The following is a 23957-nucleotide window of genomic DNA, read 5'->3' on the forward strand; positions in this document are numbered from 1 at the left end:
AGCTAAAGATAAATCTGGATTGATTAAGGATGAATTCGCTATATGACAGTCCTCCTTGCTGGATAAATGATGAACTCCTTCCTTAAATTTGCTAAACTTCGACTTTGTTGCTGTGTCTTCCTTGACAAATTTGCTTTGCTGATGACTTATTTCGCTGTCTTGAATTCGAAGTTTGCTGACTGCTAGAGAAATTCGCTCAATCTGCTGATCAAATTCGCTGATGATAGAAGACAAATGTTTTGATTTGTTTTTGAAATGATCTTGTGAATACCTTTATATATGCGATATGTCTTTGGAGTAATAGGCCGACTTTGTAAAAAATAAAATAATAAATAACAAACAGCTTCTATGATGGCCTACTTTTCATCTTGAACTTTCTTCATTGGAATTCGAAATTTTGAATAGATTTTTGGGCGCCAAACATTTGTTTCATGTGATTTCGCTTGGGATTTTGATCAAGGTTCAATGTGAGGTTTTCGCTCCTAGATCGTCTTAAGGACAGGCCCTATAAGGTATAATTCGTTCTTTGTCCTTCCGAAGGACAAGACCTATGTGAAGTTCGCTGGCCAGCCTCTTGAAAAATGCATTCTTATCAATTCGCTTCATTTACTTGGTGATCAAAATTATGACAAGGGGTTCGCTCTATGTCCTTTCTAAGGACAGGTCCTATAACAAATGAATCCGCTCCATGACCGCCTTAAGGACAGGATAAATAACACATTTCGCTCTGTGTCCTTCCGAAGGACAAGACCTAAAAGACGTATTTCGCTCTATGTCCTTCATGAGGATAGGACCTATAATCAAATTTGCTTGGTGATCGGCCCAAGGATAGGTTCAAAATGTTCAAAATGTAGACTCGGTCTATGTTCTTTTCCAAGTTCGCTCAATAGCCAGCCTAAGGACAAGGTTAAGACTATAAACATTCTCGCCCAATGTCCTTTGGAAGGACAGCCTTCAAAAGATGGTTCGCTCTAAGACCGATTCAAGGACAAGTTTTATATAATCAAGTTCGCTCTAAAAGCAAGACTTGGTATGACAAATTCGCTCCGCAACACCTTCTAGGTTTGATCGACCATCATCAATGAAAATAATTTCGCTCAATGTCCCTTCCAAGGACAGGACCTATATACCATTTTCGCTCAAAGATCAGGATAAGAACATGAATCAAGCTCGCTCATCGTCCTCTTGAAGGACAAGACCTAAATCCTATTTCGCTTTATGTCCTTTGTGAGGACAAGACCAAAAGATGAACTTCTCTCACCGACCTCCCCAAAGACAAGCTCAAATCACTCCATAACCAGCCCAAGGACAATTTTCAAAACATAGTTCGCTCAATGTCCTTGATGAGGACATAATCAAGATAGGCAAAATTCGCTCTCCGACCTCTCTAGGGACAGGACTTAAATGACAAGATTTGACAACTTACCTTATGACCTTTACCAAGACATGACTCGAAACTTACTACTCCATCAACTTGAAAGCAACATCAATTCCGCCTTCTAAGAACACCTCTATAAGAAATTCGCTCCGAGACGCTCGGAAGGATGGGACCTAGAGTAGAATTTTGCTCTATGTCCCCTCAAGGACATGACTTAAATACCATCTCTTCACTCAAAGATCAAATCAAGAACACAAGTCAAATTCGCTCTAAGACAGCTTCAAAGACAAGGCTAGAAAGAGCACTCCAAGACCCTTGGAAGGACTAGGCATGAAATTTGCTCTTGAACCTTTGGAGGGAGAGGACCTAAAAGATAAACTTCTGAGCAATGTTGACTCCTAACTTAGCCTGATCCGATCTTATGCTAACCCCATAAACTCACTCATTTCATCCTGAAAGCAAAGAGAGGCAAGACTAGACAAAAAGAAAAACCAAAAAAGAGGGGTACCCATTTTGATGGGGCGATGTGTGATATGGTCACATCACAACCTAGCTACACAACAAGGGTCATCCTTTGAGGGGGAACAAATTTCATTTCCTTTTGCCTAGGATCGAGTTAGGCAATGGGGTTTCAGATATGGATCTCCTTGAGTCACCTTGGCAGGATATATTGCATGGGATAGATCTCAGTTTACTCAGGATTTTCAGTATTGGTTTTGATGATGATTTGTTGATGGGAAACCAGGAGTTGACAGTGCAATTTGAGGATGAAGGTTTGTCAGTTCCGGAGTCTATTTCTATGGTTTTGCAATTTGATTCTTTGGGAGAGCAGTTTTTTTGAGGAGACGAATGAGTTTACACAGTATGCTTTTGCTCTTCTTGTTGGAGGTTTTCAGGAGGTCATTGATTGGGGCTCCTTGCAAGACAATGCTTTCTGTAGATGGTGTTGCAGATATCTTAGACTGATTTGGGACCTCGAGATTATTCTTAGTTTCAGTGGATCAGTCAGAAGATTGGGGGTTGTATTGGCATTGCTTGAGGACAAGCAATCTTTGGGCAGGGCGGATTGTAATGTCCCCAATTTTTCAGGTTCTCTAGTAAGCTTTAGTAGCTGACATTCTGGGTTCACGTCAGCTTGTTCAAATGAGTAATTTGATGTTTCCGATGAGCTCAATTGGTTTATTGGAGTTATACGCCACTTTCCAAAGTGATTTCTGGTGTCTGGATTGGTCTCCAAGAATCTTGGAGAAGTCGTCTATTTTTAGTAAGTCGCTCGATCGGCCTCGTTTGCTACTATTCGTCATCAATATCACTCCGGTGCGATCAGAACTTGATTCCGATGTGTTCTGACGAGTTTTTGCAAATTTGGTGTATTAACGTGTTATTTTAATTATTTTACTAAGGTTGCTTAAATTTAATTAAAATATTTAATTCCAACCTTAGTGTTATAGCTTGTTGGAACCGGGGCGAAAAGTTTTAAATCTTGGGCACATAAAACAGTGACCTTAAGTGTCAAAATATTATTATATTATTGAAAGGGTCATTTTTAGAGGAAAAAAGGAGGAGTTTAAATTAATAAAGTGACTATTAAATTTAAGTACATTTAGTTATAAAGTCACTTTATTTTTGAAAGAGACATTTTATTCTCTTAAGTGAGAAATGATATTTTAAAAAGAAAGTTATTTATCCCACATTCTTGGTGCATTGGGATTTGAGCTCAAGTGAGGTCATAAATAAGGGCATTTAATGCTGGAAAAGACATCTTGGGAATGGTGTTTCTTGAAAACTGAGTTTCTGGAGAAAATCTGGAAATCATCTGGGCTTTTGGGGACAATCATCCTCATTGGCAACATTTCCCACGTTTGTGGAAGACCAAATCTGGGAAATATGATTTTTTGGTGAAGATTGGATTGGCACATTGGCAGCAACAAATAGTGGAATACACAGCTGGGTGAGTTCAATAGTCTTTGTTGGTAAATGAACACTTTCCAGCGCATTACTCATTGGTGGTATTCAGTTCGAAATTAGCAGATTTCATTAGTTTGAGCACGACATATGAATAGCCAGCCGTGGAAGACAATAAGGTAATTCACAGCATTTACTGTGTATCTTTAAGTTCAGTTCTAACGCAGAACAGCAGTCTGGCAGTGCATGGAGGGAGAAATGAACAGAATTGGGCATAGTTAGCTTTCCAAATGTTCAGCCAGCGTAACACCCAGTTGCAGATTTGTGGGACTAAATTGCTGTGTGCTGACATACCGTTTCATGCCCTTACCTGTGCATATTAACAGCACCTGTTGTGCGACTTTCTAGTCTGAGCATGGCCAGTAGCAGTCACCATACGGGTATTTGGGAAACCCAGAAGTGTAGCGGCTGTCAAGGAAGAATTTGCTGCTGGGTCGTGGAGACCATTCTGTGTATACAACAACTTCCAAAAAACAGGTTCTTCATCACATGCTTGGTCACTGTTAATTCCTGAATGTGTTAGGATAGTGAACAATTTAATGTTAAGTGAGTAAAGACGAGACTGCTAAAGGTTGAAAACATTGTTAATCACCAATCTTTGTTACTAGACTTGAAAGAAGTATGTGTTGTAATGCCTTTCATTTACCATGTATGGTTGATGTGTTAGAATATAGTAAGCTGGTAAATAGTTTTCAGACATGACTGTCCATGAAGAAAGTTTCCGTGTTGTGTCTGTGCAAGTTTGAACAATGGTTTATGGTTTACATTTCATATGTGTTGTTTTATGTTTGAAAAATGCTATAAAAAACCACAAACGCACCAGGGCTCGACTAAACCAGAGTCACATACAAGAAGAGGAAAAAACTCAGAACTAAATGTTATGTTTACCAACTGTTTGATGGAATACCTTCAGAAAGTTTGATAAGGAAACCATAACTACAGGGCAGTACATTACATCCAGCATATCTTTGTATGTGTTGAAGTAATGAGCTGATGGAATGTCTGATTTGTGAAAAAGGAGCACCTTTTTGCGCAAGGATCATGAATCTACTCTTTGGAATTTCAAGTATGACAGAAACCTGCATCATTATAAGGTAATTTGTGAGTTTAATATTAAACTCAGTAAGCATCCTCCTCTTAGCCTGGAAAACTTCCTCATTTCTCTGTTTCCAAAGGAACCATAGGATCTCGGGAGAAAGGACAGCCCAGAATTTATTCAGCTTATGATCAAAGCCATCAAAATAACCAGCCAATATCTCAATCCAAGACAGACCAGGATGTGCATTCCATACCACAGGGGAGCCACAGAAGATGGACCAGACAAACAAGCAAACTGACATTCGAAAAAAACATGTTCAACAGTCTCAGGCACATTACAAATGGAACAAGAAGGGGCAGTAATGCCAACAGAGGATAAAACAGAACCTAATGCAAGTCTATTGAGCAACAGAATCCATCTTTATAAAGCAGGCCTTTTTTGGTTCAAGGGGTTGGTGCCACATCAAATCAAGAACAAAATGCCATTTTGAGTCCGGCCATTGAAGTTTCCAACACTGATTTAATCACTTAAGAATGCAAGAGTCCTCCTTCAACATATTATATATCTGTTTAGTAGAAACATCATACAAATTAGTGCCATCTTGCCATTTAAGCTGTCTGAGAAAGGAATCACTGTATAAGATCTTACCAGGAAAGAAGCTGCCAGTGGCCTTGACAATTAAAGTATATGTTTTCTTGTGGGATGGAGGGATCCCATATTTAGCTTTCAAAGCTTCCCAAGATCCAAGATGGTTATCAATTAGCACATCCTTTATAAGGGAAATCACAAGAGAAGTCCAGTGTTTAGCAGAACAGCTTTGGGTAAGAGCAAGGGGTTTACTATTCATCTGCACACCCCACCATAAAGACCTATCCACCACAGAGTATGTGGGAGGACCACCAACAACACTTTGGAGCACAATAGTCCTCTGACCTGAGTCCATGCTTTCCATAATGAGGCAAATATACTAGAACCAAAAACTTTGATGTCAAAATCCCCCATGAGGATGTCACAAAGGGAAATATCTTTCCACCTTTTACCTTTTTTGATAGAGGATCTCAAAACTTTATTTCTTACCAGTACCTTCCAGGGCTCATTGCCATGCAGGGCTTTGAAGATCCATTTAGATGCAAGAGCAGCCCCACGAGCTTTTAAGTCTCTAAGCCCCAGCCCACCCAACTTTCTGGGCATGCAACACCACTCCCATTTAACACAATGTCTCTTCTTAGACCCCAGTCCATTAGACCAAAGAAAGTCTCTCATAATTCTGTCTAATTTGTTAATCTGATAATTGGCAAAGAGCCACGAAGAAGAATAGTAGATAGAATGAGAGGCTAGAACCTTCTGAACTACCTGTACTCTGCCAGCCAGAGAAAGGAGATGTGTTTGCCATTTCATATGTTTCTTTCAATTTTTGAATAAACCCACATCCACATATCTTTTGTAGAGGGAGAAACAACAAATGGTATCCCAACATAACAGACAATAATTGAGGGCCTAGCCTACACCCATCCTCGGGAAGCCATCCAATTAGGGGCTGAATCAGACCAACCAAGGACAGTAGAATTATGAGGGGCAACCTTTGCTCCAGATGCCAAGCAAAAGAACTTAAGTCTATCCAAAACATCATCAAAATTTTCTTCAGAAATTTTCAAAAAAAGAGCAGTGTCATCAGCAAATTGAGCATTGATTAACTCCTCCTGATTGGGTAGAGTAACACCTTTCACTGGAGGTCCAAGAGAAGGGGCTCTGAGAATATAGAACATAGCATCTGCCGCAATAACAAACAAGGCAGGTGCAATTGGGCATCCTTGCCTAATGGATCGCCTTAATAGAATGGGTTCAGATAAATTACCATTCACATCAATGACTGTAGAAGAGTCTTTAAACAGAATATCAATCCACTTACAAAAGTATGGAGGAAAACCAAATGCCCTGAGCATGCCAAGAACAAATGGCCACTCAATCCTATCGTAGGCCTTCTCGAAGTCCAACAAAATCATAGCAGAGTTCTGACCATCCTCTTTAGCCCAATTTAGAGCTTCCCAACTTGTGATTTAAGTTTTCCAGAATATATTTCCCTTTGATAAATCCTGTTTGAGTAACTGAGATAATACTATTTAATAGGCCTGCAATCCTTCTAGCAAGAGTTTTTGCAATGATCTTATATGATAAATTCAATAATGTAATAGGTCTCGAATTCCTAACAAGGGTCTTAATGACACTATTGATGTTCTCACCTAGGGATCCTTGTTCAAAGGCATCATTGTAAAGGGTTAACAATTCAAGAATGATCCATTCAATATTTTCTTTGTAAAATTCTGCAGGGTGCCCATCAAGTCCAGGAGATTTCTCATTAGCAAGGGATCTAATGGGGTCTTCAATTTCTTCAACAGTGATCATCTGCTCAAGGGCCTTAGCCTCATCTTTTGAGACTTTCTTAGGGATCAATCTCAAACAGCACAATTAACACCCTTTGAAATAGTCCAACCCTTCATAATTCTCGCCCCTTGAAAGAGACACAACCTTATCTACTTCCCATTCTTTTATTCCTCCTTTAATCCTTCTTTGATTCACATGCTTCATTCATTTCTTCCCTCCTCATCCCTTTTCAAATGATCTCTTCTCCCTTTTATATCTCATGTTTGAGAGAGTCATAACTCTTCATTCCATGCCTTCTGACCTTTCATTAACTTAATTACATTTTAATTATGTTATATTGTATTTTTCTTATTATATGTTTTAATTTATTATTAAATCCTATTTTAAAAAAGGGGACATTACATTCAACTCTGTGATAGTCCTGAAACTATGTCCGTATACAGTTTGGATTGAGGTTTTTGTAGCACTCTTGTTTACTAAGTTGTTAAAAGCAAACTCTGCTTGCCCCAAAGTCATTCCATTGTTTAGGCTTCTCTTTAACCAAATATCTGAGCATATTTGAAAAGAATTCTATTCACCAACTCTGTTTGGCAATCTATTTGTGAGTAGTATGTTGAGAATCTGAGATAAAATTTGACTTAGTAATCTCTAAATCTTAATAATTCTTCCATAACATTCTCAAAAAATTATCAAAATTTTGCTCAAGAATTCAGTAATTGTAATATAGTGCTTTGAGGTAGCCCATGTAATATTTACAATTTTGCTCAAAAATTCAGTAATTTCTAAATACTAACTCAGTAATTGTATCCCTATTAGATAGAATGCTTTGAGGTAACCCATGTATTCTCATAATTTTGCTGAAGAATGTTGAAAAATATTTAGCGACGGTCAGATGACTCTAACCGTTCAAATATCTAATTGGCCTAACAGCCTTAGACATCTGTATGATAAATTCTTTTATTCCTACCCTTGTTCGTTATTCTGATCACAGATCACAATATTATATGATGATCGATTTGCTCCATAATCATCTATAAGACAATAGGATCATACATATCATCAATTATATGTATAAACTATTACCGATTATACATAGCAATGATTATATTTGTATATCGATTATCAAGAGCGATGATTAAGTGTTGTTTATCAAGTCATAGTATTGGTCACACTAATTATACCGATTACTAGTTGTTTGATTAAATATTGCGTATGATTATCGATGGTTATCAATGGTCTTTGCTCCACATAGGAGTCACGACTCTATGTGGAACCATGTCGATTCCACATAGAGCCGTGACTCTATGTTGACCATCGAGAGTATATATCATCGACTCTATCCCATTTGATGTATAGTGGAGGTTGTTATTATAAGGAGAGCAGTCGATATCATTGTGCATACGGGAGTGATCTGCAATACACTGAGTTGTGATATTATGCAGAATATCATGTGATCTTCAGTTACATAAATAATATAATCTGAACTGCAAATAGTTTGATATAGTGTAATCATTTGTAAAGGATATTTTGATTCATACATACTACTGTGCTTAATTCTTTATTACATTGTAATTTAAAAATTACTATATACATAAATCTGATACAACTTTAACATGGTATCAGAGCCAGCATAAGAAAAAGATCAGATCAGATTTATATAGGTGAGACAATTCTCTATATATCCTCGAATTCTTCTATTCCCTTCTATACATCAAAATGGTGAATGGTGTTAGATTTGAAGATCGACTTGAAGGAGCATTAAACTTCATATCTTGGAAGTTTACAGTTATGCTTGCTTTGGGGGAAAACAAATTAGACGAATTCGTGAAGGATGCGGTACCGGAACCAAAGGAAGAGGATGAGAAGCTTCAATGGAAGAGAAAGAACAACAAAGCAATAAAAATGTTGGTCAACTCCGTGAAAGATCACATTGTGCCAATCATCTCCAAGATGACGAAGGCATGTGACATGTTCAAAACATTAGAGGAGATGTATGAGATCAACAACACAAGTCGAGCTCTCGCACTAAAGCAACAACTTCACCACATCAAGATGATGAAAGGAGAATCCATCATGTCTTTCTTCGTGAGGATTATCGAATTGAGAGATCAATTCTCTACAATTGGACACACTATCAATGGCAAAGAATTAACCATGTTGGCTCTTAATGGTCTTCCTTCATCATGGGAGTCATTTATTCAAGGGATAAGCGCAAGATCAAAACTCCCTAAGTTTGATTGATTGAAGACAATCTGCATTCAAGAAGAGTGAAGATTGGCCACAAGAGGTATTGGCCAAAGCTCCACAAATGAAGATATTCATGTTCTTGCCGTGCACTCCTCAAAGAAGAAGGGTAAGAAAGGACACTCCAAAAGAAAGAAAGATGAGGAATCAAATGGTGCACCTACACACAAAAGAAGAAAGGACATTCATGAAATCCAATGCTTTAGATGTGACAAATATGGTCACTACGCAATGAAATGTCCAACCAGGACTATGCCTCAAGCTTCTATTGCGGATGTTGGTGAGACTATTCCACAAAAGGATTTAGATGGATTCATATTCTGATTTGAGAGAGATAAGTTTTCTTTTGGTTGAATAATGTTCATGAATTTAATATGTAGTTTTTTGTTAATTCATGCAATTACATTATGTGTGTTATTTGTGAAACAACTTTGTCAGTAAGCGACAAGGTGCATTTGGATATCGTGTTTTAAATTTCTTCAATTTACTATGAGAAATTTGTCCCTTACATTTAGGACATCTTTAGAATCATAGTCTGTTGCTTTTCAGGCTATAGAGTTTTGAAGTTCTATTTGTGATGAAGAGATTGAAATTCAGGAGGAATATGCAGAGGACTTTAGTGGAGATTTTGAGATTTTGCATTTCCATTTTTTATAAAACAAATATCTACCTACAGAGGTGCAATAGTTCACTTGTGAAAGCCATAGAGGCACTTGTGCTGGTAATGATAGCATCTAGGGTTACAAAGCCAAGATTGAGACTAGAAGGCTCTCTCAGTGAGAGGGAGCATACTGAAAGGGGATTTTGTTCTAAATTTCAAGATGATCATATTCCTGTCTAGGGCTTGATCTTATGATAGTAGATCCATGGTGGTTTTAGATCTAGCACTTCCAACCATATGAAAATCGTACCAAATGATGAGAGTCTCCTAAAGCAAGATATCTTCCATGATTGGGACCATGTGAGCAGGGGATGCTTCTGTGACAGAGGGAGTAGTTAAGAGGATGTGCTTCTATTGATATCCGAGGATCTTGGTTATATTGTTCAGAGGGAGTGGACCATGTCAAGTAGTTTCTCTAGTGATCAGTCAAAGGACTATGATTCATGAGATGGAGACCCATTCATGTAAGCTGGAAGGCCTTTAAGCTGACTTCTAGGTCATGATATTCCTGGATAGATGAATACTTGGTGAGCTTGGAATACACCAAGAGTGATGTAGACTCCAACCTTGTATTTCATGAAAGGTCAAAGCATGTGGAGATCAAGTATCACTATGTTAGAGACATGGTGGAAAGGTATGCTATTCACTTAAGATACTATGTGAAAGGCTTTCTAGAGACATGGTAGAAAAGTATGCTATTTACTAATGTATTCTTCTTTTCAAAGATGTTTTAAAGTGTAAACTCTTGTGACTGCATTTCTCTTTGAGAGAGACTTAAGGTGAAAGCCCTTATCTACACCCTCTGATATGGTTCATGGTGGATGTCATGTGTGTGATGCCATGACAAACATCACGTGAGAGAGTCCGTGATGATTTTCTTGTACTTGTGTGTTTACCCTCTGGATAAGCCATGGTGAATATCATTGTGAGGTGACGATCTCACAATGATGAACACTTGTACATCTCACCATTATTGTGAGGTGACGATCTCACAATAATGGTTGATATCACGTGAGGTGATATCTATGAATAAACCATAATGGTGGATGTCACATGAGGTGATATCTATAGATATACCATGATGGTGGATATCATGAGACGTGATATCCGTGGACAAGCCATAATGGTGGATATTACATTAAAAGATTTATGGTGGATATCATGTGATGTGATATCCGTGGATATGCCATAACTCCTGATATCATAGCGAGGTGATATCTTTCTCTCACACAATAGATGAAGCTATTGTGTTCACAATATGGTGATATAACTTATTTGAAGGATAGAAGAATTCCTCCCTAGTTAAGAGGGAGTGTTGAAAAATATGTAGCAACGGTCGGATGACTCTAACCGTTCAAATATCTAATTGGCCTAACAGCCTTAGACATCTATATGATAAATTCTTTTATTCCTACCCTTGTTCGTACTTCTCTGTATATGCATATTATGATCACAGATCACAATATTATATTATGATCGATTTTCTCCATAATCATCTATATGACAATCGGATCATACATATCATCAATTATATGTATAATCGGTAATAGTTTATATTACCGATTATACATAGCATTGATTATATTTGTATATCGATTATCAAGAGCGATGATTAAATGTTGTTTATCAAGTCATAGTATCGGTCACACTAATTATACCGATCACTAGTTGTTTGATTAAACATTGCGTATGATTATCAATGGTTATCAATGGTCTTTGCTCCACATAGGAGTCATGACTCTATGTGGAACCAACCTTTCAGAATCAGATCTGCTCTTCTTATTTAAGTCAGTTCTGCACTTTTGATTCCCCCCAAATTATATCCTCTCAAATGAGGCTCTCTTCTCCCTTTTATACCTCATATTTGGGAGAGTCACAACTTATCATTTCATGTCTTTTGTCCATTCATTAACTTAATTAAATTTTTAATTATATTTAATTATATTCTTTTAAATTTTAATTTTATTATTGATATTTACCATTAAATTCTATTTCAAAGTGGGGACATTACAGAAAGCCTATCAATAACAACAAAGATCAAATCATCTCCCCTTTGTTTTTTTCATAATACAAACACAAATCTATGCTAATGTCACATTCTAACAAATTCTGCAACCTCGTACAACCTTCTGACATCAATTGTTAGCCTTGGCCAAAAGTATCTTTCCTCCAGTTGCATGAGAGTCTTTTCTGCATCAAAATGCCCGATCAAATCCTCCATTGTTCTTTTTATTTCATCACGTTCTTTCTCATTGACCCTTGAGGTATGGACAACTATTTTTCCTTGAACATCAAATCATCTTGCAGAAACTAGTCAAGCCATGGAGTCCTGTCTGTGCATCTCTGAAATCCACATCCTCTTGGTATAATTCCCCTGTGGAATAAAAATCAACTGCATCTACCCTCATTTATTTCAGCACAAAGTATTTTCTCCTTAGGCATCTACAACTCTATTTGCTTCCTGCTCTTATGTTTTAAAACAAAGGAGTAATCATACAGAAATTTCCACATCATGTCTTTTTTTAATTACATTGGTTGTTAATGAACTGTAGTGCTTGATGATCTGCGTACAACACAACTCTTTTGGAAGCAAATTATCTCTCCATTTCTTAAGTGCTTGCACAATTGTATATGACTCTTGATTACAAACTGAATACTTTCTCTTCACCCCGTCTAGTTTTTGGATGAAGCATGTTATGGATCTTCCCTCTTGACTCAAAAGAACTTCTATTTTTGTCCTGCAAGCATCACAATTTAAATGTTTTAAAGTCTTGTAGTGCTAACATTGGCTGCTTTGTCACTTTCTTCATCAACAGCTCAGAGTTTTTTTCCACTTTAGTTGTCCACTTAAATTCGTTTCATCACTCATTGTCTTGGTGATAGGTGCACATATATCGCTGAAATGTTGATAAACATTTGGTAGAAAATAGCTAACCATGGAAACTCCTTGCCTAAAAACAAGTTTTTAAGCTATTGGTCTTGACAAAATTGGCTTCATATTCTCCAGACATTTTCCAAATCCATCCTCAAACTATTCTTTGAAATTACAAATCCCAAGCATAGTAATTCCTCTGTGATGAAACTTCATTTTTTTCAAGTTTGTCAGTAACATCTCTTCTTTCAGCCTTTGCAAGACTTGCTCTAAGGTGCACATGTATATTTCCTTTGTTTCATTGAAAATGAAAATATAATCTAATTAGACAATTACAAACCAACCCAAGTACAACTTTGATACTTCATTCATCAACATCATGAATGTACTTGGTGTGTTCAAGACTTGCTTTAAGGTGCACGTGTTTTTCCTTTGTTCAACCAAAAATCAAAATATCATCTAAATAGACAATTACAAACTAACCTAAGTACAACTTTAACACATCATTCATCAACCTCTTGTAAGTACTTGGTGCATTTGTCAACTCAAATGGTATGACTGACCATTCATACAAACCTTCATTTGTCTTGAATGCAGTCTTTCATTCATTTGCTTTTCTAATTTTCATTTGATAATAGCCACTTATCAAATCTATCTTTGTGATGTATTGCGTTGCACTCCAACAATCCATTAAGTCATACATCAATAGCAATGGATCCATATACTTGATTGTGATCTTGTTTATGGCTTTGGAATATGCAGATATTCTCCACTCCACCTTTTTTGGTGATAAATTTGTTCCAACTATGCATGGGCTCAAACCTTCTCTTATTAAGCTTTGTTGTAATAACTCTTGCACTTTTTCCTTCACCTTCGCATCTTCTGTGGGGGTCATTTTATAAACTGCCTTGTTTGACAAACTTTTTCCTGATATCTTATCTATGTGATGGGTGGAACACCTCATGGATGGTAATCCCTTTAGGATGTCACTAACATAATCTTCGTATACTACTCTAGCAATTGCTGCATTTCCTTTGACATTTCCTTTTTGTGTAATTGTCTCCTTTTGCGCAATACTTGACTTTATGCTATTGTCCTCTTTGGCATAGATGTTGGTTTTTGTATGGATGACTCTCTTTGCACAAACTTTGGGATAAAGGCAAACTGTACTTCATCACCACCTTCAAGAACTCCTTTTATAACACAAGTAATATTCTCAAACTACTAGTCACCACCTTTTCTTTGACATTTGAGGGACTCAAGGTATACTTCTTTCCCTCCTTTTAAAGGGTAGGTGTTTTCTCTTCCATCATGAACAACCTTGCTATCAAATTGCTACGATCTACCAACAACACATTACATACATCCATTGGCATGATTTCACACCATACCTCCTCACTATATCCTCCAATTCAAATTTTGGCTAGACTTTGCTTATTTACGAAGACTGATGTTCTTTCTATAACCGTGATAGCTTTTATGGATTTGGTTGTCTCACTCTTTTCAAATTGAGTTTATCCACATCTCATTCGATCCATATCAATGATAACTTAGCAACATTTGCCCTTGGATTTACAAACAATTTGATAAATATTTTTTCTTTGAATTGGTTCTTTATCATCCTTTGTAGGTTTCTATAGAACTTTCTTCTTCATTAGATCCTCTCCATGTTTTGGCTTCTCTTATGTTTTGTTGATGCCATCCGTTCCTCTTCTACTTGTGCAATTTGAGCATCAGCTTCATTCGTATTTACATCATTTTGAGCTTATGGACACTCATATGCTCTATGCCTAGGTTGCTCATATTTGAAACAAGTTGTAAAAGACCCTTTGCCTCTTCCTCATTCACACCTTACTCTTTCTCTAGAAGGCTATGACGTTCTTCCTTATGTGGCCATGGTAATGAGAAATGCTTGCTTTTTCTTGATGACTATACTATTCTCTTTCAACATTTGGCTGATTTCTTCCTCTTTAAAATCTACCTCTTCCCATGACTTCGTTTTGTTTTCTCATTGATCTTTTTTCCTTGGCTTTCAAAGTAAATAGATAAGCCCCTTCTATGGCGTCCAATCGCACCATGTTCAATTCATCTTGAACAATCATTCTTAGCCTATTAACACACCTTGCCACTTTTTCTTAGTCAACCTCATGGTGACTTGACTATGTTATAATTTTGTAGAGCTCTTTCATGTAATATTTTACACCCAGCTTTCTTTGTCGCAAATTCGGCAACTTCATCATTTTCAACTTACAATCAACAAGTAAAATTTTGCATTTCACCTTGGCAACCATTTGTTCCCAACAAGTAATACTTCATTTACCCTTTCTACAACTTTCAATCTAAACTTCCACCTTAGGGATGCATGACCTTTCAGCTTGGGCTGACCAATTTTACTCTTCTCAGGTCAGTTCCTTCATCAAATTCAAAGTACTAGTCAATTTTTGTGAGCCAATGAATTAGCTCATTGGGATTCAAAGTCCTTTAGAAAATGTGAACTTCCATTTTTGTTTCTCTTTCAATTTTTAAAAAGTTGTTACGAGCTTATCCATCACCCTCATTCAACACTAATTGCTCTTCTAATGGTCCAACTGCAATATTATATTTTGACACTTCTCTATCACTCAAATCATCTTTTATTGAAAAAACTTCTTTGGTCTTTTTCAATAGCATCCACTGTCACTTGCATAACTCTCAGCAGGTCTATCACTTTGTCCAACATCACTACCATATTGGCAATTCCTACCCTACCATTGCCAGATGCTTTCTTGAGAGGCATGTTGACAATATAAATGACAGGCAAGGCATTGCCATAATCCTTGATTACAATTCTACATGGGCAGTTATTCTCTCTTAATTGGACTTCAAACTGATCTTTGATACCACTTGATACAGCTAAGGATAAGAACCAAATCAATGGCAGTCCTGTCCTTGCAGCCAAAACCCAGATTTAATACATATCCCTGATACACTATGAAGAGATAAAATTATTTCAGGTTTAAAACTACAAAGGAACCATGAGCAATAACATAGCTTTGAAAATTTAACAGAATTTCAGAAACTTGTACCATTCATTTGATCTCTCTCTACAAAATCTGAACCGAGTTTTTATCTGCTGCTGTTTATGCTTTCCATTCATTTTACAACTTTAACTGGAAACCCAATGAAGTGATTGGTTTTCCTTGACCCTCCACTTGTCCACCCCATCACGTTTGCTTGTCCTTTATGTGAATGCTTCCAAAAATAAGAACGATTTTTTCTTTTTCTTGTGGATACTAATTACCCTACACCCAAAGATGTGCTCTTATATCGAGAGCCCTTTTGAGGAGCATTTTTAAAGGATACACTGAGGAGTTGAAGGCATATTGATTATATGATAAATCTTAGCAGCCATTGAAATGGATTTATGATTCACAAAGAGACCTTTTGAGGAGCTCTCTCACTCCATACATATTCAACCTCCTTATGGTATTCTTGTTATTTTTTAGAGTATTTGTTGCAGTTATAGAGATACGGCCTACTTCTACTACTTTTTACATTAGGTGGAGTTCATCTTCCACTATTGGCTCACCACACCCATAAGGATGTTTCAGATGTTGGCAATGCCATTGACCCTTGCAAAATTCGGGTCAAAATTTTGCCAACTTCAGATTTGTGGCAGAAGCTATGGATAGTTAGATCCCCAAACTTTTTAGGAGACTCTTGACAAGAATGGATGAGAGAGTGCTTTGCTTTATCAATAAGAATGAGGCTTGGGAATCGTCGACTTTATCTCTAGGAAAGAATCTCGTGAGGTCTAAATTGATCATACAAGATTTCACATTCAATGTGATATTGACAAGCACAAATGCCAATTTATTGCCAAAGGCTTCTCTTAGCAAGAATGTACATTACAAACAAATGTAATGATGTATTGTCAAGATAATAAGGATGGGGGAATGCTATGCTTGGGAATAAGACTTGGAAGTTGGCAACATTTCCTCATGTGAAGACTTTGGTGGGTTGTAAATACTAAATATTGCTACAAGACTTCGCATCCAGTGGTTATATCAAGAAGCCAATAGTTAATTTTGTTGCTAGGGCTTTCCTTTGGGAGGAAAATGCATTACAAACTATTATAGTGGACTGTAAGTGCATGGATGAAGATTGAGTTCACAGATTTCTTCTTTTTCTTCTTCTTCTTCCTGTTTCTTTAAATATTGGGAAAATTGTGCAAATATAGCTCATTCAAGCAATAAAAATGTAATTTTTAACAAATTATAGCTCTAAAAGAGCATAGTTCAAAACAACATTTAAGCAAAATAACACATAGAAGCTTAAGGAAACAGCTAAAGGACTTCTTAGGTTCTAGACATGAAGACCGGATTAGTTCAAGCCTATTAGACCAACAGTTTATAGAATCAACCAATCCCCACAGATTATTAAGCTTGAAAAATAACTCGTTAGAAAAAGACAATAGGTAAACCGTAATATATACATTTAGAAATAGAAAACAATACCTTGCAACAGAATCCATTGAACATCTTGCTAAGGTTGATCCTAGTTTCATAATTCTTCATCGTAAAACAAAATCCCATAGTTCTTTGAATCGAGTAAGTCTTTTTCTGCCTCCAAGGTCTTATCTCTAAGGTGGTCCCAAGAGATTTGTCCCTCCACTCCACAAATATGTTAAAATTTCTTATGCCTTTTGGACAACCAATTCTTAGTTTGAACACCTTCTGATTAAAGCATGAGGCTTTTTATTGCACTTCAAGTTCCACTAAATAGATCTGAAAGCATAAAAAGGGCCCTCTAGTAGTTGAACATGCATCGTGGCCTCTAGTAAATCTTATAGCTAGTTCCTAGGCCTTACAAATTAAACCAAATACAAGGGGAACCAGTAGGATTGATTGTAAAGAACCAAACAAAATGTCCCCAAAATGGAGCCTATTCCACTCAATTCTTCCTTTAGGAGTACATGTCATCACATTATTTCTAAAAAACACCTTCGAAGGCTCCTCACCCACTAAAGCTTAAGAAGCCACTTACCAACTAATGGAACCCCATGTACACATGGATTTTTAAACCTCATATCACCAATCTGTCGTTTCAATCATAGATGAAAAAATCCTCCAAAAATGTTAAAATTGTGATTTATCGGGAGTCTATATTGTAAACGATTAAATCTTCCAAAAAATCACGAAGGATTTTTTTGTAAAAATTGCGATTTTTAAATAGAATAAATCACGATAAAATTGCGTGCAAATGGGACAAAAATCGCGAATAAAAAAGTGATGCCTTTTTTTTTACGCAACCCTAAAAACCGAGTTTGTTTTTATTTTTTAACGAAAACGATTTCGGCAATTTCGTTTTCCCTAAGAACAACGGCCGACGGAATTTGTGGATTGAGTGTGGATTTGAGGGATCATTATCTATCGACGGGAGTTTGTGTATATTCGACGGGATCAATGATTTAATCTTCTACCTGGTAATGAGTTTGTGGATATTTGACGGGATCAATGATTTTAATTCTCTTTTGGCTGTCCCAAAAGAACATGAAAGGATTAGGAGAAATTTAGCCAATATAGGTCTTCGATATATGTGCATCTCTATTGTAAGTGACTGCTGAATAAAAATGCAAAACTTTCATCAGCATGTTCCCTGATGCGTTCTAGTTTACTTCCTTAAGAGATGCATCAATGTTCTAATAACTACTGCGGTTTAACCATCCATTGCACATGTAAAGAGGCATACCTCTTCAACTTGGCCTCAATTCCTTCCTCCCCAAATCCATGACTCTCAATCTCTAAAACAATGGATTTAGGAGAACTATAATTTACCCAAATAGAAGAGAATTTAAGGTTTTCTTGGATGGAATTTGTGTGCATATCTTATTACACCAATCACACATTTCTAAAAGACTAAAATGATTGCTTTATAATCGGCTGATGTACTGCTAACTATGTATTTGAGTCAAACTATGGTTTCTATATGATGGAAACCAGAAATATGTTAATATGTTCTATAAATTTAATGTATGTGTGTGTTTTTTTGCCGATTTTTTCCCGATTCCCGATTTTTTTAAAATTTTGGGCCAAAAGATTTATTGCCAATTAAGAGTTTTTCATTTTTGGTTTCAATGCACACTTCCTAGGCAATTGCATGCCTCTTTTTTGAATCCTTCCCATTTGATTACTAGAAACTTCTGATAATTTTATTCATTTGATCAATGTGAGAAGAGCAGACTAACCGATAGGAGGAATAATAAATTGCATAAGAAGACAAGATCTTTGACAAACTTGAAATTTGCTAGCCAAAGAAAGGAGATGCTCCTGCCTATTGGAGACTACAATGTATTTTTGTTCATTACGGAACCTGGTGGTTCAACAAAGGAAACAAGTCAAAGGGGATTCCAAGACACTTGACGATTCTTGAAAGACCACCACACATTCACCCATTATCAACAATTGACTCAGGAGGGTAATCTCATGAACTCAAGATAGAAAATTTATGAAAATCTATCGTAGAATTAGAAACAAGGCAATATATAGCTAACCTCTTGGCCAAATTATCAAAATTATCCTTCTCTAAAATTGGAAATAATCAGTTGTCTTTTGCGTAAACTGAACTTTCAACAAAGAGTCAACATTAGGAAGCACTAGTCCTTTCACATGAGGTCCCAAAGAACACTCTTGCAAAAAATAATGGATAGATTCAGCTTCAATAACAAAAGAGGTGGGCAAAAGGGCAACCTTGCTTAATAGACTTTGGCAAGGAAACAGAGGAAGAGAGTTCCCAATTGACACACTTCCTCAAAAGCATCGTTGAAAAGAGCTTCAACAAATCTGCAAAAAGGTGTCCCCAAGCACTAAGTGTTGCAAAACCAAACAATATAAATTGCCATTCTATCTTGTAACAATCTTTTTCGAAGTCAATAAGAGCCATACAAAAACATTTTGCTCAAAAAGTTGTAGCTGAATGCATCCCCTCCTAGATAGTAAGAAAGTTGTCTAGGATGCATCTCCCTTCTACAAAACCAATTTGAGAAGAGGAGATAATTGATTGAGAACCTTCTTAATTCTCATAGCCAAGACCTTAGCAAAAATGTTGTACGAAACATTCACAAATGTTATAATTTCTTAATTCTTTAAATGTTTATCATCTTCAACCCAAGGGAGAAGCTTGATCACACTTGTATTAATATTTCTATCTAGTTAGCCAACAACAAGTTCTTTGTAGATCCCCTAGATTAAAGGGCTGACCCAATCCTTATTAGCTCTATAACATTCTATTGGAATCCAAAGCACCCATCATATATTTTCCATGGGTTCTGAGAATTTTGCAATAAGGAAATGGGATTAAAATTATATTAAAGAGAGCTTGAATGTAAAGTCAAAATGTAAAATAAGGTTGTCTATAATTAGTTTATTTTAATTTTAAAACAGTTCCTCTCAAATATCAATCAAGGTTCAGGAAAGAAATTTGAAGAGTTATGTCTTTAGGAGGAAAATTCTATTTAAGAGAGGCCAAGCAAGGATGAGGCACATTGATCAAGCATTCTAATTTTTGATTTCCACTCCTCATTGGAGCTTTAGACTTTGGCTCAATTAAACGGACAATTCTTTGTAGTGATTTCATATAAGAGTCACGATTGGGCTGAACTATTGAAATTTCAGATTCATGTTAATATCACACTTGTGCTGAATGGGCATTGTGACTGCGGGAATAATTCTGCATCCTTTTTTAGGCAGAAATATATATCAAGTTAGTGGCTACAATTTGCACAAACAAGGAGTGTGCTAAGAGCTGGGTACCATCTGCCATCAGAGCATTATGATGGTTTTTTTATGATTGCTGGTTGCTGCTGATACATTACATTATAGGCGCAGGAGTGAAAAAGGTTTCACATATATAAATTACATTATTATTTCTAGTGTACTGCTACAAGTTGGAGCATAACTCAGATACATGGTGGATCCATGTGGTATATGCAGCTCTTGTACTGCTGTCATAACTGCAAGCTTTGTCTGGATTATTGTGTGCAGCCTTTTAAAATCACTGTCATATGAGTTGATCAATGTGGCGACTTCATTATTGGTCTAGGTACTAAGAATTGTAAGATCCAATATTATTGAGGTCTAAGAACTGCTGGGATGAACATAAGTCCATTATTGAAGTAAAAGAATGCATGTTAGTCACTTTCAAAAAACAAGTCATATTTTTTCTTGATGTGCTGAGCATCCAGGGAGGATACTGGAGAAAGGCACAAAAAGTCTTTTGGTTTGGGTCTTTTGATAGGAAAAGAAAGAAGAGTTATGTGCAGATTGAAAGGAGATCCTTGAGTGTTAAAGTGGCTGTCACGGTTTGGAAGGTATGCCATGCTAAGGAAAGACAAAGGCTCAACATCTAAAAACAGGAGAGGCCGAAACTTCATGAGTAATTTGTGTCATCAGTCACTAGGAGCCTGACTGATCCTCACAGTGAGGACAAGTTAAAGATGTAATTTTTTTATTTTGTATTGCCAATGATAATGCAAAACAATCTGATACTTGTATTAATTTTTTCAAAGCAATTGATTCTGCTCTGGTTATAAGAGCCCAGCATTAGTGTATGTGCATGTTATTCTTAAAGCATATAATGTTCCATAAGATAGACTAACATGTTCTCACAAAACTTAGAGAAAGTGCATGAGGATGATGGTGATATAAATGGTTTTTTTTGGCCTTGTTGCCTGTATTAAACTGTAGGATCGAATATTTATTCAAGGCTGCCTAGGTTGGTTGCCTATTAAGTTGGACCACCCTGCATCAGCGAAGCCAGCTGAAACTTGCGTACCACTAACAACCAGTTTAATAGAATCTCAAATCTGAAACTCAAACATTTTACAAGAAAATTTACACAGCTGAGCAGCTCCCAAAAATCTGTTTTTGTGCCCTTTGTTTTTTGGCTCGTCTGGGTTCGGAACTGTATGTACCCTGGGTGTACTCATCCATGAACTGGGTCTCTGAATCTGGATCTGTTTGGGCTAGCAGTTGAAATGTTATTGTTGATGATAACCTTAGGCTCTTACTTATGTATGCTCTTTTTGGAACCTGAAATCATCATTTGCTTGTGATTTCTAATATTTGCATTCACATTTGTTATTTTCTAACTGTTATGCTGTTATTAGTGTTCTTCACTTCTGTAAAGTCTAAATGAATGTTCTCATTGGTGAACATGATGTGAATCGAACACAAACTTCTGATTAGGCAAGAGAAAGGGTTGGTACTTTCTTAACTCAAGGTTCAGAAGCAAAACAAGGATCTGAGAAGCCATCCAAAGGCACCACAGAATTAGTTCAAATATGAGGGATAGCTTAGTACAAGGTTCAATCCTGATCAATTGGGTTAGGCATTTAGTTTGGCTCAGGAGTTAACCATAGTAGCTCATGGTAAATTGCCATTAGAACAACACTCTCCCAGCCTGGAGCAGCCAGGAGTTGACAGACAGGAGTCTGATAATATGTTCTCTTGAGGTGGGGAATATTATGAGCTTTTTAGAGGGTACTTGGTATACTAGTTCTTGAAAGCACCAAGAAACCTAGTTTTAATTAAGCTTCTGAAACATATAGACTTAGTTCAATTATAATCATTTTGAAAAGGTATTCATCAAAGTTCACATCTTTGATGATACTTTAGAATTCTATTTATTTACATTCTGCAGCATGGGAAATGAAATCAGCAGCATGGAAAATGAAATCACCATTTGGTTCCTATCTATTTCTGTTATTTGTAATCCTAGCTGTTTGATCATTGCTGTTACATCTGCTGCTATTTTGTAATTTATCATGATTAATATGAATCTAGATTTCGCTTGCCAAATTAACATTGACCATCATAGCAGAATTGTAAACTGACCAGCTGAGTAAAGGAAATGATTGTATGACTTCCAGATGGAGTTAACTGTCATATCGTTGTCAAATTTTTTATGGATGCACTGCACATATATTAAGCAAGATTTTTTTTGTTTCATTTAAACAGTTTTCTAGATAGCTAATTGCTTTACCAGAAGGGCGCTCAATATGTTGGATCATTATCATGTAATCTATATGAATCAACAGGCATCAACCAGAGTTGCAAGGTTCAGAAAATTCAATTCATTTGAGAGGTCATTTTAATTTTATTTTTTCAATCTGGAATTAAAAAGAGTAATAAAATATATATGGAAATTGAAGAGTCTGGACCAAGTCAGACAATTCCTGTCGGTCCAAAAATTCTGTTGTGGGCCAGATTTCAACCAAATCTATCCAGATTCGATAACTGGGGTAAATTATATAATTTTCATACATACAATACAGACATTGAACAGAAAATAAGTTAGCCACACAAAACAATTTACATTTGATTAACCAACCTTTTTGGTTTCCTCTAATTTTCTCACTAGTGTTGCTTCATCTGGTTTACCTGTGAGTTGAATATGTCCAGACAATAAAAAATGGCTGGCTAATTATTGGAATTCATGTTGTCATTTTGTTTCCTGCATGCTATTGCCTGCTTTTCTGTGCGAATAACTAATTTAATGAGTATGCAATTATTGCTGCTTGATACCGCGTTTATATTCTGACACCGTCTGATTTAATATTGTGAATTACATATGTTTGCAGGTATTCCTGATTTTGATTCCACGTCGTTATCAAGTTCAGATTTGTGCTACAAAAAACTTTTATTGACAGGGCTTGCTCAAACACGGGTTTCTTTGATTTAAAAGGCTGCACTGGGTCATGCTGCTGCTGTACCATAGTTCTTTTGTCAACTAAGACCCTTTTACTACTATCACTACCTACTTTCTGGGATAATCAAATCCTGGTAGCATAGGCTACATGTGCACCACCATGTTTACTTTCATATCTATTTGCAGCAATGTTTTTTATATGTGCCGTTGATGTATACATAAGATGTAGGGCTATCTATAACACATGCTTGTTTGCATCTATGATCATTCTCTTGTAAATTATCGTCTGCCCAAATTTTGAAGAAGCTTTCTTTTTCCAACAGAAGTCCCATCTTAACGAAGCATCTTTAGCATTTTAATTGTATGCTATCTCTTAATTTATCTTAATTAAAATGTAAGATAATTTCTGTGCCGCATCACTCTCTCTGTTGCACTTGCGCATAAGATGAAATTTGAGCATGAGCACATTTTTTAATGTTCCTTTCCATTCAATTTTATCTGTGGTCGTTGAAAGCTTGTCTGATTTTTATCATATTCTTACTAATTAGGTGCTTGCACTTTTTTTTGACATTCATGGGCTATTTTAGTTTAATTTTGATTGGCCAAAATAATGATATGATTTTGTAGCAATGAGAGTTTTTGAAAGGGCCCTAACCCATTTTGAGAAAGCAAGAAAAATACATCAATGTAGCCCAACCAATATCAAGGAGCAACAAGGAGGAATGAGCAG

The 23957-nt window shown here is 36.5% G+C and overlaps 1 protein-coding gene across 1 annotated transcript in view; it reads left to right on the forward strand.

Annotated features, from left to right (window-relative positions):
• LOC131057747 (histone-lysine N-methyltransferase family member SUVH9) overlaps positions 1 to 23643 on the forward strand; it is a 64466-nt gene extending 40823 nt beyond the window's left edge. The window contains exon 3 of the transcript XR_009109031.2: positions 23160 to 23643. The gene's annotated coding sequence lies outside the window, so the exon portion shown is untranslated. The remainder of the gene's footprint in view (positions 1 to 23159) is intronic.
• Positions 23644 to 23957: the final 314 nt, after the last annotated feature.

This window comes from Cryptomeria japonica, chromosome 9 (genome assembly GCF_030272615.1).
Source record: "Cryptomeria japonica chromosome 9, Sugi_1.0, whole genome shotgun sequence".
NCBI lineage: Eukaryota > Viridiplantae > Streptophyta > Pinopsida > Cupressales > Cupressaceae > Cryptomeria > Cryptomeria japonica.